Here is an 11,006-nt window from a genome sequence, read left to right as displayed (position 1 = left end):
AACAGCTTGTGTTACTTTTACTGTGCAGATTTTTGATTATTAGTATCACAAGACATACCGTTGAAAATAGCTTGCTGTTCCTTTTGACATTTTGAGTACTTTTACTTACTGTAAAAGAGTGTTTTGATGGAGATACTTTTGTACTTTTACTCATGTAACATTTTGAATACAGACATTGACAGAGTATTTTTATATCATGGTATTGGTACTTTTACTCAAACTCAAGTAAAAGGAAACCTGTGTACTGTGTCTGAAGCCAGCGCTCCCATCAGCCAGTGATCTGTTCTCCTCGTTCCCTCTGGCCTGCATGCTGCTGCTGCTCTGTAAGTTATGGAGGACTTCAAATATATTTCACATTTATGAAGTGATGCTGTCACCGGTTGCCCTGCTCTCTGCTCTGTGTGAGCGTACTGAATCTAACAGGGATCTGTTGTATGAGCGCACTGAATCCTTCAAGGATCTGTCTGCCTGGACTGGAAAGCACAGCTCTGGACAGGAGCGCCACTGTCTGTCTGTCTGTCTGTCTGTCTGTCTGTCTGTCTGTCTGTCTGTCTGTCTGTCTGTCTGTCTGTCTGTCTGTCTGTCTGTCTGTCTGTCTGTCTGTCTGTCTGTCTGTTCCAGGGACCCCCAGAAGCAAAGATTTGAGTTACACATGTTCGCTTTAAAACATTCAAAGATTTGCACAAATGTTCACCCGGTGCCGCGCTATGAGCTTGTCGATCTGCTATTTTTTAATAGCCAAAGAAATCTAAAATGACATGGATGCGTTCCCGGTCTTATTTGGTTAAATAAAGCACGGTTCTGGACAGGAGCGCCGCTGTCTGTCTGTCTGTCTGTCTGTCTGTCTGTCTGTCTGTCTGTCTGTCTGTCTGTCTGTGATCATCAGACACGGTGAAGTGTCCTGTCTCCTTTTGTGTCTCGTCTGCTTTTGTCTGCTTTGCATTGTTCCAAAGAGGATTGGTTATGGAAGATTGTGCCCATCTGCTGAGCGAGATTTCTGGGAGGAGGAGGAGGACGATGAGGAGGGGAGAGGAAGAGGATGGAGTGGGGAAAAGGAAAGGGACGGTGAGAGAGACTCATCTTGTGGCAAAATGGCGGAAATGTGAACCTCGCGGAACAGAGTTCTGTGTATGATGTGCAGACTTGTGTATGCGTGCATACATACATACATCTGCACATAGGCTACAGTACTGCACACATGCATCTGCCCATATTCAAACTTTGGCCTTGATTCCGATGAATGAACGACTGTTCTGAAAAAAAAGTTTGAAAATGGCAGATCTACAAGCTCACAACCAGTGACCGACATGTTGTGAGCTTGTAGATCGGCTTCTTTCACTATTTGTGGACGCCACCATTGTACAACAAAGTATAAAACAGGGTTAAGTGGTTGATCAGATTAAACAATGTAGTCAATTCAAGTTAGTAAAAAAATAGTTAGTTTCAATATATAGTATTCGTTCGGTTAATTGTCCTGCGCTTCTTTGTGTGTTAGATTTGAGAATTTTCTTTTAATTATCCAAACAATGAATCCAGTGTCATCGTTGCACATGCACGGGTGCTCACTGCTTTCTTTTCAGCTTTCTCCCGTTGTGATTTCATATTGCAAAGATCCAAACTGAACCTTTGATGTTCACATTAATAACATGATGCACGCTGCTCTGCCATTGGACCGCTGGGTTTGGTGTCTCGGCGTGGCGTTCTGCCCCCAAAGTGGGAGCGGACTGAAGTAGGTCAAAGTTTAATAGAGCGTCCTGTCTGAACAGGGGATTGTGTGTGTGTGTGTGTGTGTGTGTGTGTGTGTGTGTGTGTGTGTGTGTGTGTGTGTGTGTGTGTGTGTGTGTGTGTGTGTGTGTGTGTGTGTGTGTGTGTGTGTGTGTGTGTGTGTGTGTGTGTGTGTGTGTGTGTGTGTCTTCTCACTGCATGGTTTGTGGCCCTGAACATGTTTTTTTCCCCCCACTCCAATCTGTTTCACTACACTCCACCTCATATTCGTTTTAGAATAGTTAAAGCTTAAGATGTAGGCCTATGGGTATTGTAAAACATAGAAAATGTTCTGCTCGAAAGGCTGGCTTAAGAATTAAGATCACCATGTGATTGTACAAAATATATCACGGAAGGAGTTTTATGTTTATGTCGACACATGTGTGTAGTAGTCGTGGTAGAAATCGGTTTGAATCGAATCCCCCAGTTGCAATAATTGTAAAAACATTCTTTAGCATTGTGTCACGTGAAATCTGGTAACACACACCATCAACCTGTGTCATACACAGTAACATTCTATGTTCATTCAACTTAAAAGAGTGTATATCAGCATTTAGGATGTTGCTGTGTGCTGCCCCGGGCAAGCCCCTTGTTGACCACGTATAGCCCTTACATCACATACAACAAATAGCTGTTTTTTTTTACGTTTTGACGATTTTCGCCTATAATGACAAGACTATGGACGCCAGGGTTATGTGGTTATGTGGTATTAGAGTTGATAAAGGGTCGTAAATCCTGCTCTATGTTAATTAAAACTATTTGTAGTTAAACAGCTGAAAACCCAGTGTAAAAAGGATGAGACGAAATCAAAGACAGACACAGGCCGGTTCTCAAATTAAAAGGTTGACATTGTATTAAGAGAAAGAATCAATCCACGAGGCACCGTACAGCAAAAATATCTCTCTGTCATTACAAAGACAGGCAATAGTATTTATACACAAGTTGGAGTCCGGACATCAGATATGAGGTGGATCCTAACGATTGGTTAAGACCCTCAGACGTCAGATCATATCTGATGAGCTGTCAGGCATCAGGGTGTCATCATAATAAGTTGTTGTTCATCTTATAGTATCCTTGTGTACATCTTATGGTTTCATAAACAAGTTATCCCTTCGATATCATAGGACATGTGGCAGGTTTATCTGTGACAGGGTGACAGCTGACAGAGTAAATTAGTGACAATGTCAGGTCATACAGAGATATAGGTCATGTACAGAGATCACAAAGCGTTGACCAAGACATGTTTTTACTGATTGGAAACATATGGAGCCGGCCCCAGATAGCTATGGAGCCAGCTACATGGCCTTGGTAGGGAAAGTATAGTAGAGTTACAGAAAGCATGTTTAAAGTACAGGCCCAAAAAGACATCACTATATTAATTTGACTGGTTAGATCGATAGTTCTAGATCATATCAATCTGGTCCACAAAACATATATGTTTAACTCCATCAATCCCAAGTTCTTGTGGGCTAGATTGGTAGATAAGATGACATTGAAAGAAAATGTAATTAATTAATTAATATATAAGGAGACGGACGTTCAGATACATGTAGACTTAAATATCTTTTTAAATTGTATTAAAGGACTATAAGGGTTCACTTCTTCAAAAAAAATAAACTGTACTGTTTATTAATTTGGAAACCAAATGGTTATATTTCATGAGTAAATAATCAGCGTTAGTAGGATGAAATCTTAAATAGACTTATAGAATAATTAGAATGGTAAGTGGGTTCTATATGCTGTTAAATGAGAAAAATGACATCACCTCATAAGTTCCCAGAATAAGGTATTATAATTATAAACAGATCTGTCAAACCTTTCTTTATTTTATTTTTAAGGCCATCCCTTTGCAGGATGGCAGGATCTGAATTTATTTAACTTTTAACTTTTCCTGAAAATCCCACAATGTATGTACCACCAGGAACTTTAGCCAACATAGTCTTGTTTCCAAGAAGCTGTTGTTTCAGGTCCCGCCCCCAAGTGTGTATAGGCTCAGTCGAATTTTAGCCCTACTTCTCCTTGAAGCAATACTGTGGGTAGATATTTTAACCCTAAGCAAAATAATTTATGGCGGGAAAAACTCACGTGATGCCTCTTTACTCACACAGACGTATAGGACCTACTTTTCCTCTTTGAGCAGTCGAGAGGAGAGGCTTCTGTCACTCAATTTAACCAGGAAGATTATTTAATCTGTAAATGAATTAACCACAGAATTACTGTGTGTAGAAAGTGTACATGAAATGTATTTGACAAAACATAAGTAGTTTAAAACAGTTAAGAACTCTTGAAAAATATAATACAAAGGTTGTCCATCGGAGTTTTAGACCCTCAGTCTCCCCTGGGGAGGTTTTGTAAACTTCAATGACTCCTGGGGCAAGATCTGAAATGGATGAATGTGACTAAGACTGTAAGTTAGTATTTATCGTTAAATGACTATGATAAAGGACAAAAAAACAACATCAAAAAGATATTAAGCAGATCACATTTAAATCAAATATTCACATTTAAATCAAATATTCACCAACTCCCTCCTCTTGACACAATATATATTCCATATATATATAGTGTGTCAGAGAATGAATTTGCTGTAAAAAGTTTATAATTAAAATATTTAAAATTAAAATATAACAATGAAAAATAAGGAATAAACATCTTTGTTCTGAAGAGTATATTGAAATGAGATAAGTACAGAAACATAGCTTTCGAAAAGTAGCAAATCTATAAGCTCACAAAAAATCTTAAGTTAAAATGATAAAATATTTTCAAAACTTTTAAAGAAATCAAAATGACTTTATAATAAACTTAATATTATAGTTATTTTTTTTTTCAATATTGATATTAGAATATATTGAATCTTATTAGGGTTAATTTAACTGATCTATGTTTTAAATGGAATTCAATAGAGACTCAGCTACCGCTAGGAACCGTGTCTAACATACCACAAAGCTAACACTTCCTGTTGAAGGAATTATGGGAAATGGAGTCTAAGTAGCCCAGACGGAATTATGGGAAATTGAGTTTTAAGAGACCAGAGCGGCCATTTTGGATGAGCGAATGACGCTAAATTAATGATTTGTCACTGACAGATCCTTGGAAATTTTTACTTTGTTCTAACTGACTGGAGAATGAGAAAAAAAAAAAAAAAAAAAAAAAAAAAAAAAAACATTCGTTCATTAATACATACAGACATACCGAACATAGATTTTCAGCGACAAACTAATTTTGGAATGAAAAAGATTTTAACCTGATTGGTTTACTTATTATTTTAAATTATATTCAAAATATTTAAAAGAATTTAAAACTTATTTTTTTAAGGCAAAAATAATTATACTGATGGTTCAAGGAATTAGAACAGAAGGTTAAGGCAAAGGAATATAAAATGTATTGTTTAAGGCATTTAAAACTTATTGTTAAAGCTCAATATATTAAATGGATGGATGATTTAAATTTACAGTGGTCAAAATAAAACAAACCATATAAGACAACAGGCCCCCACCCGTCAAACAAAGCCCTCTCAGTGGAGTATCGGACGAATTGGTAGAACACGTGCAGGCCCCTACCCGTCCCTCTTAGTGGAGTATCGGACGAATTGGTAGAACAGGCCCCTACCCGTCCCTCAATGGAGTATCGGACGTATAATTTGTAGAGGACAAATCCCCTACCCGTCCCTCAATGGAGTAATTTGGACGTATAATTTGTAGAGGACAAATCCCCTACCCATCCCTCAATGGAGTAATTTGGGTTGAATAATTGGTGGATGGAGGGGTTGTATGGTGTTATTAGTTTAATATCTAACCTCTGTCCTTTTTGATTCATGATCTGCAGCTCATGAGTCAGAAACGGAGTTTGGCTAGTATTAGTGACTTTGGATTGATGTCAAAATAAAGGAAATAATATTAATAAGATAGGCGGACAGTAATAAACTGATATTATATATATATAGATATTGCTATAAGGGAGTCACGGTAATTGGAAGGAATGGGTTAAAGTTATATTGAGCCCAATGGCCCTCACAAGTTCAGAATGTTCTCATAACAATTCGGTCACAGACTTTTCTGAGACAGCAAAACTGGTGAAAAATAAAATAAACCATAGGATAAGGGAGTGAGAGAACCTATGATGAATTTGATTATCTAATATACTTAGTAGTGGGTAAATTGACAATGAGTATTTTAGTGTACTTTGGGAATTTAACAAAATATCTTAAGATTTTTTATTTATTTATTTTAAACCGACAATGAAAAATAAAATGAAGTTCCTTTTTAAGTAAATGGATATGAATTATTATTAAGAACTGAGCAAATTGTACCAGGATTCATATTAATGTGTAAATCGTATTATTATTATTATTATTATTATTTTATTTTTTTGAGTTTCAGAGGAGCACAGGAGGCGTAAGATGTTAAAATGCACACCTTACCTCTCATTGTGATCCCCCCTGAAATCCACTGACCTCTGATCCCATACGGTCTTGGGTCACAAAAAAAATCAGTAATTTGTATCTGAATGGATCTCGGCTGCCTTCTTTCGGGGTATGTGATGCTGTGAGGCATAAAGCAGACATAGAGAAGGTTTTTACAACAAAATACTATAGGGTGGAATTTAACATGAAGTCAAAAATGATGAGTTGGTCAACGAAGCAAAAGGGTGGAATTCTGTTATGCCAGAAAATATTTCCCCGTCGCCATAAGCAGAACCCCTTCTACCAAAACAAAATAAAAACTAAACACTAACGAGAAAAGAAAAAAAATATTAGATATATAACTTAAAACCAACCCATCAGAAACTGGACTAATTAATGCCAAATAATCAAATATTATTAATACGCTGGTGCGCTCTGGGTGTCGTGGAGGTACAGGTGCCACAGCAGAGAAGGGGAGGGCATCCAGAGCACTGCAGCGTCATAGGTCATAGATGGGTGTACAGCCAAGGCCAGGGCCCCAGAACCAGCAGGGAGGATAGACACTAAACACAAACAAAGCAACATTAGTGAACAAAATCAACAGTGGTATGGGGTGTGCGAGCACATCAAGGACTAATTCCTTTTTAAGTGTTTTTTTAAAAGTTACAATGGAATATAAAGTTACACTAGAATATTTGAGTACATTTTCTGTTGACAATTGAAAGTGGGACCCATATAAATGGAAACAAGACAACCAATGTGAGAGATTAATACTAAATGGTCAATCTGAATCGTCTTTGGTAAATATAAATGTAACAGGTATCAGATTATTTCATAAATACTATATTGACACGTATATGAACCTCTAATTTCAATTTCATGAAGTGAGTGGGCTAGGGTAGATGATTCCTGTTGCTGGTGGCGAAGGCCCAGCGGTGTAACCCGGGTGTGTTATATTACCTTGATTTGGTTGGCTTGGCCCGTGATCGTGGCGTTGTGAATTGGGTGTGACCTGTTTTTCTGGAGTGGTCCCAGCCTGTGTGACAATAACTTTCAGGTCTGGCTCGCCCATGTATGAAGTAATTGTAGCCCCATGATGTGAAGTTGAACTGATAATAATAAAAATACTGAAGTAAAAATACAATATTGGCCTCTGAAATGTAATCGAGTAGAAGTAAAAGTATTGAAAACTGGAACTACTCTAGTGAAGTACAAATGGAGAACCTCAAAATGTACTCAAGTAGAACACTTGAGTAAATGTACTTTGTGACCTTCCACCACTGAACCCCGTGCAGGCGGTTATCTTCCTTATTTAAATTCCTAAGCAGGACAAAATCTCTAAACAAAGTGCTCACGGAGCAGACTACACTATACACTGACATGTTCTTGGGTCCAAGTACCAAAAACAAAAAGGGTATCGGAGTGGAGTGAAACACCAACGTGAGAAGTGTTTAATAGGCAGCCTGTCCCCATTCACAATTTTCCCTTTTGAAAATAGCAGATCCACAAGCGCGAAGTGTTTGTGAGCTTGTAGATCGGCAATTTCCAAATGGCAGGGCTGATTGGATGAGCTGGTTTTAGTGATACAGAGGTTGCCTGGAGCAAAGGGACACAGAGGAATTTAAAAGTGGCTGGTTTCTAGAAAAATGGAAATGAAATCAAAATATTAAAGTTTAAAACTGAAAAATAATTGAATGGTGTATCTGGATTATATTATGATACTATAATAATTCCCCTCTGATTGGCACACACGGAAAGTATCTGTGTGTGTCAAAAAAGAAAGAAAAAATAGGCTACAGCTGCTGCAGTTTACTCCAAGGTCAATTTGATAAGACCTGGGTGATGGGTCTAGTTGGATGGAGAGAGAGTTAAAAACCCAGAGGGTGAGCCACAGGGAAATGATGAAACAAATATGTTTGTATAAATAAAGTATGGATCCAGTACATGCGTGCAGGCCACACGGCAGACCAAGCCCCCACTAATGTAAGAACAAAACAGTTGGGGCCGAGTATGCAGTGGTGACATGAACATATACAGAGCGGAGCATACTCTCTTGTGTGCAGCACACCAAAAGCAATCAACAAGCACTAATTAAAACAACAAAAACAACAATACTAATAACTTTAAAAAATATATATATATATGTATATATACAAGTACGGCCAAATGAGCCTTGTGTTAAAGTTAATACAATGTCAAAATTATAAGTCAAGGAACCGAACCAAAAGGTAACCTGTGTCTTGTAGTCAGCTGGACGGAGAATCCCCACACGTTTGAGGAATGTCTGTGAGCCGCTTGTCTCAAAAACAATATGTGAAAAAGAGGCTGAATTCTAAGATAGCTGACCGGAAAGAGTCCTCGCGCGTAGAGGAGTCGTCCGGAGCCCCTCAGAGTCGACCGTGAAAAAGAAAGATGGGAGAAAAAAATCTAAATTTTTTTAAGGCTGATTCTAAACGCACCGTCCGAGAAAAATAATAATAATAATTATGATAATAATGTCGGACAGGCCTTTAACCGTTCGAAGGACCAATTATTAGAGTTGATAAAGGGTCGTAAATCCTGCTCTATGTTAATTAAAACTATTTGTAGTTAAACAGCTGAAAACCCAGTGTAAAAAGGATGAGACGAAATCAAAGACAGACACAGGCCGGTTCTCAAATTAAAAGGTTGACATTGTATTAAGAGAAAGAATCAATCCACGAGGCACCGTACAGCAAAAATATCTCTCTGTCATTACAAAGACAGGCAATAGTATTTATACACAAGTTGGAGTCCGGACATCAGATATGAGGTGGATCCTAACGATTGGTTAAGACCCTCAGACGTCAGATCATATCTGATGAGCTGTCAGGCATCAGGGTGTCATCATAATAAGTTGTTGTTCATCTTATAGTATCCTTGTGTACATCTTATGGTTTCATAAACAAGTTATCCCTTCGATATCATAGGACATGTGGCAGGTTTATCTGTGACAGGGTGACAGCTGACAGAGTAAATTAGTGACAATGTCAGGTCATACAGAGATATAGGTCATGTACAGAGATCACAAAGCGTTGACCAAGACATGTTTTTACTGATTGGAAACATATGGAGCCGGCCCCAGATAGCTATGGAGCCAGCTACATGGCCTTGGTAGGGAAAGTATAGTAGAGTTACAGAAAGCATGTTTAAAGTACAGGCCCAAAAAGACATCACTATATTAATTTGACTGGTTAGATCGATAGTTCTAGATCATATCAATCTGGTCCACAAAACATATATGTTTAACTCCATCATGTGGTTATGTGGATAACATAAGGTGAATATTAAAAAAAAATGTAAAAGAAAGTCATGGTATTTATTCTTTAAAACCTTGACAAATTACTTTTAGGATTAGAAACTTGAAGTATACTTTGTTTCATTGATCCAAGCCGGAAGATAATCGACTGATTGATCATTAAAATAAACACGCTCTGAAAATACACAGATTTTCAAGTGGGCCCTGAGCCAGAAAAGGGTTGGTGACCACTGCTCTGGTGGAGGCTGGAACAAGCAGAGGTCAGGCAGACTGCCATAGGGGGGAGGTAATGGTTTAGGGCTGAGCAGAGAGGGGCTGGCTAGACGATGGTGGTGATGATGGTGGTTTATGGTTGATGGGGGTGAAGGGGGTCTTGGCCTGAAGTAGACCTTTTCCGGGACTCTAACCAAACATACTGAAGGGGGGGGGGGGGGGGGGGTTCTGCCACGTTTCAATTGATCCCTGGACTGTACAATTATGGTTAACCCATTAAGACAAAATGTCTTCTAAATCTAAATGTTGCTATATCAGTGGTTCTCAAACTTTTTCATGTCAAGGACCCCCAACATGATATGTATTTGGCCACGGACCCCCATCTCAAAATATTTTGTTCCAGGGACCCCCAGAAGCAAAGATTTGAGTTACAAATGTTCGCTATAAAAAAGATTTGCAAAAACTTTCAACATTTTTCAAAAATAGCAGATCTACAAGCTCGTAGCGTGGCACTCATTGTTATTTGAAGCAGAGCTGGGTATTGCCTACAACCTCACGATCGATACGTATCACGATACAGAGGCCACAATACAATATGTATCGCGATACGCGTTGATTTTGAATAATGACCGAATAATGTCCTACTAAATTTGCGTAGTCCTAGACTACGGGCTGCTGATGTTTTGACCAATATATTGTCAGAAAATGTAAAGTTTCCAAATCAATTTGAAAAACTTAGTTGATGACATTTAAACATACAAATAGAAATACATATTTTTTTGATGGATAAATGCAAAATATTCTATTATGTATATCGTCACTGGTGGGCAGAAACTGATGCTAATGTTTGGTTTTTTTTAAGCCGCCTCACACACAGCATGTCCTGCCATATCGATATGGTAGCCTCTGTATCGATACGATTAACGGCAAGTAATACGATATGATTATAGCCATTAATTGAACCCACCACTAATTTGACGTAAGTACAGCTAAGTAGGCTTGGGAACCAACGGTTCCCGAGCCACGTGGCCCATAGGTCAGGAGCTTATCTCCTGTTTCCGTAGCGGGAGGCAGCTTGATGTACAAATACATCCCCCAGCCATGATGTGTACAAGTAAGTAAAGTCCACCCCCTGGACATGACACTAGTACTGAGTACAGAGGGACCCCCAGTCCAACCCTTGATATGATGCTGAGTGCCAAGCAGGGAGGCATGGGTTCGATTTGTCTTTGGTATGACTCGCCCGGATATTAAACCCCCGACCCTTCCATTCTCAGGACACTTTTAACCACATAGCCACTGGGCTGGTAGATGGAGATTTCTTTTATTTTATAAAAATAATCAAGCATT

This window comes from Gymnoscopelus braueri (assembly GCF_963280865.1).
Source record: "Gymnoscopelus braueri genome assembly, chromosome: 14".
Taxonomy (NCBI): Eukaryota; Metazoa; Chordata; class Actinopteri; order Myctophiformes; family Myctophidae; genus Gymnoscopelus; species Gymnoscopelus braueri.
The sequence above is the reverse complement of the archived record's forward strand: the minus strand, read 5'-3'. Positions refer to the sequence as shown.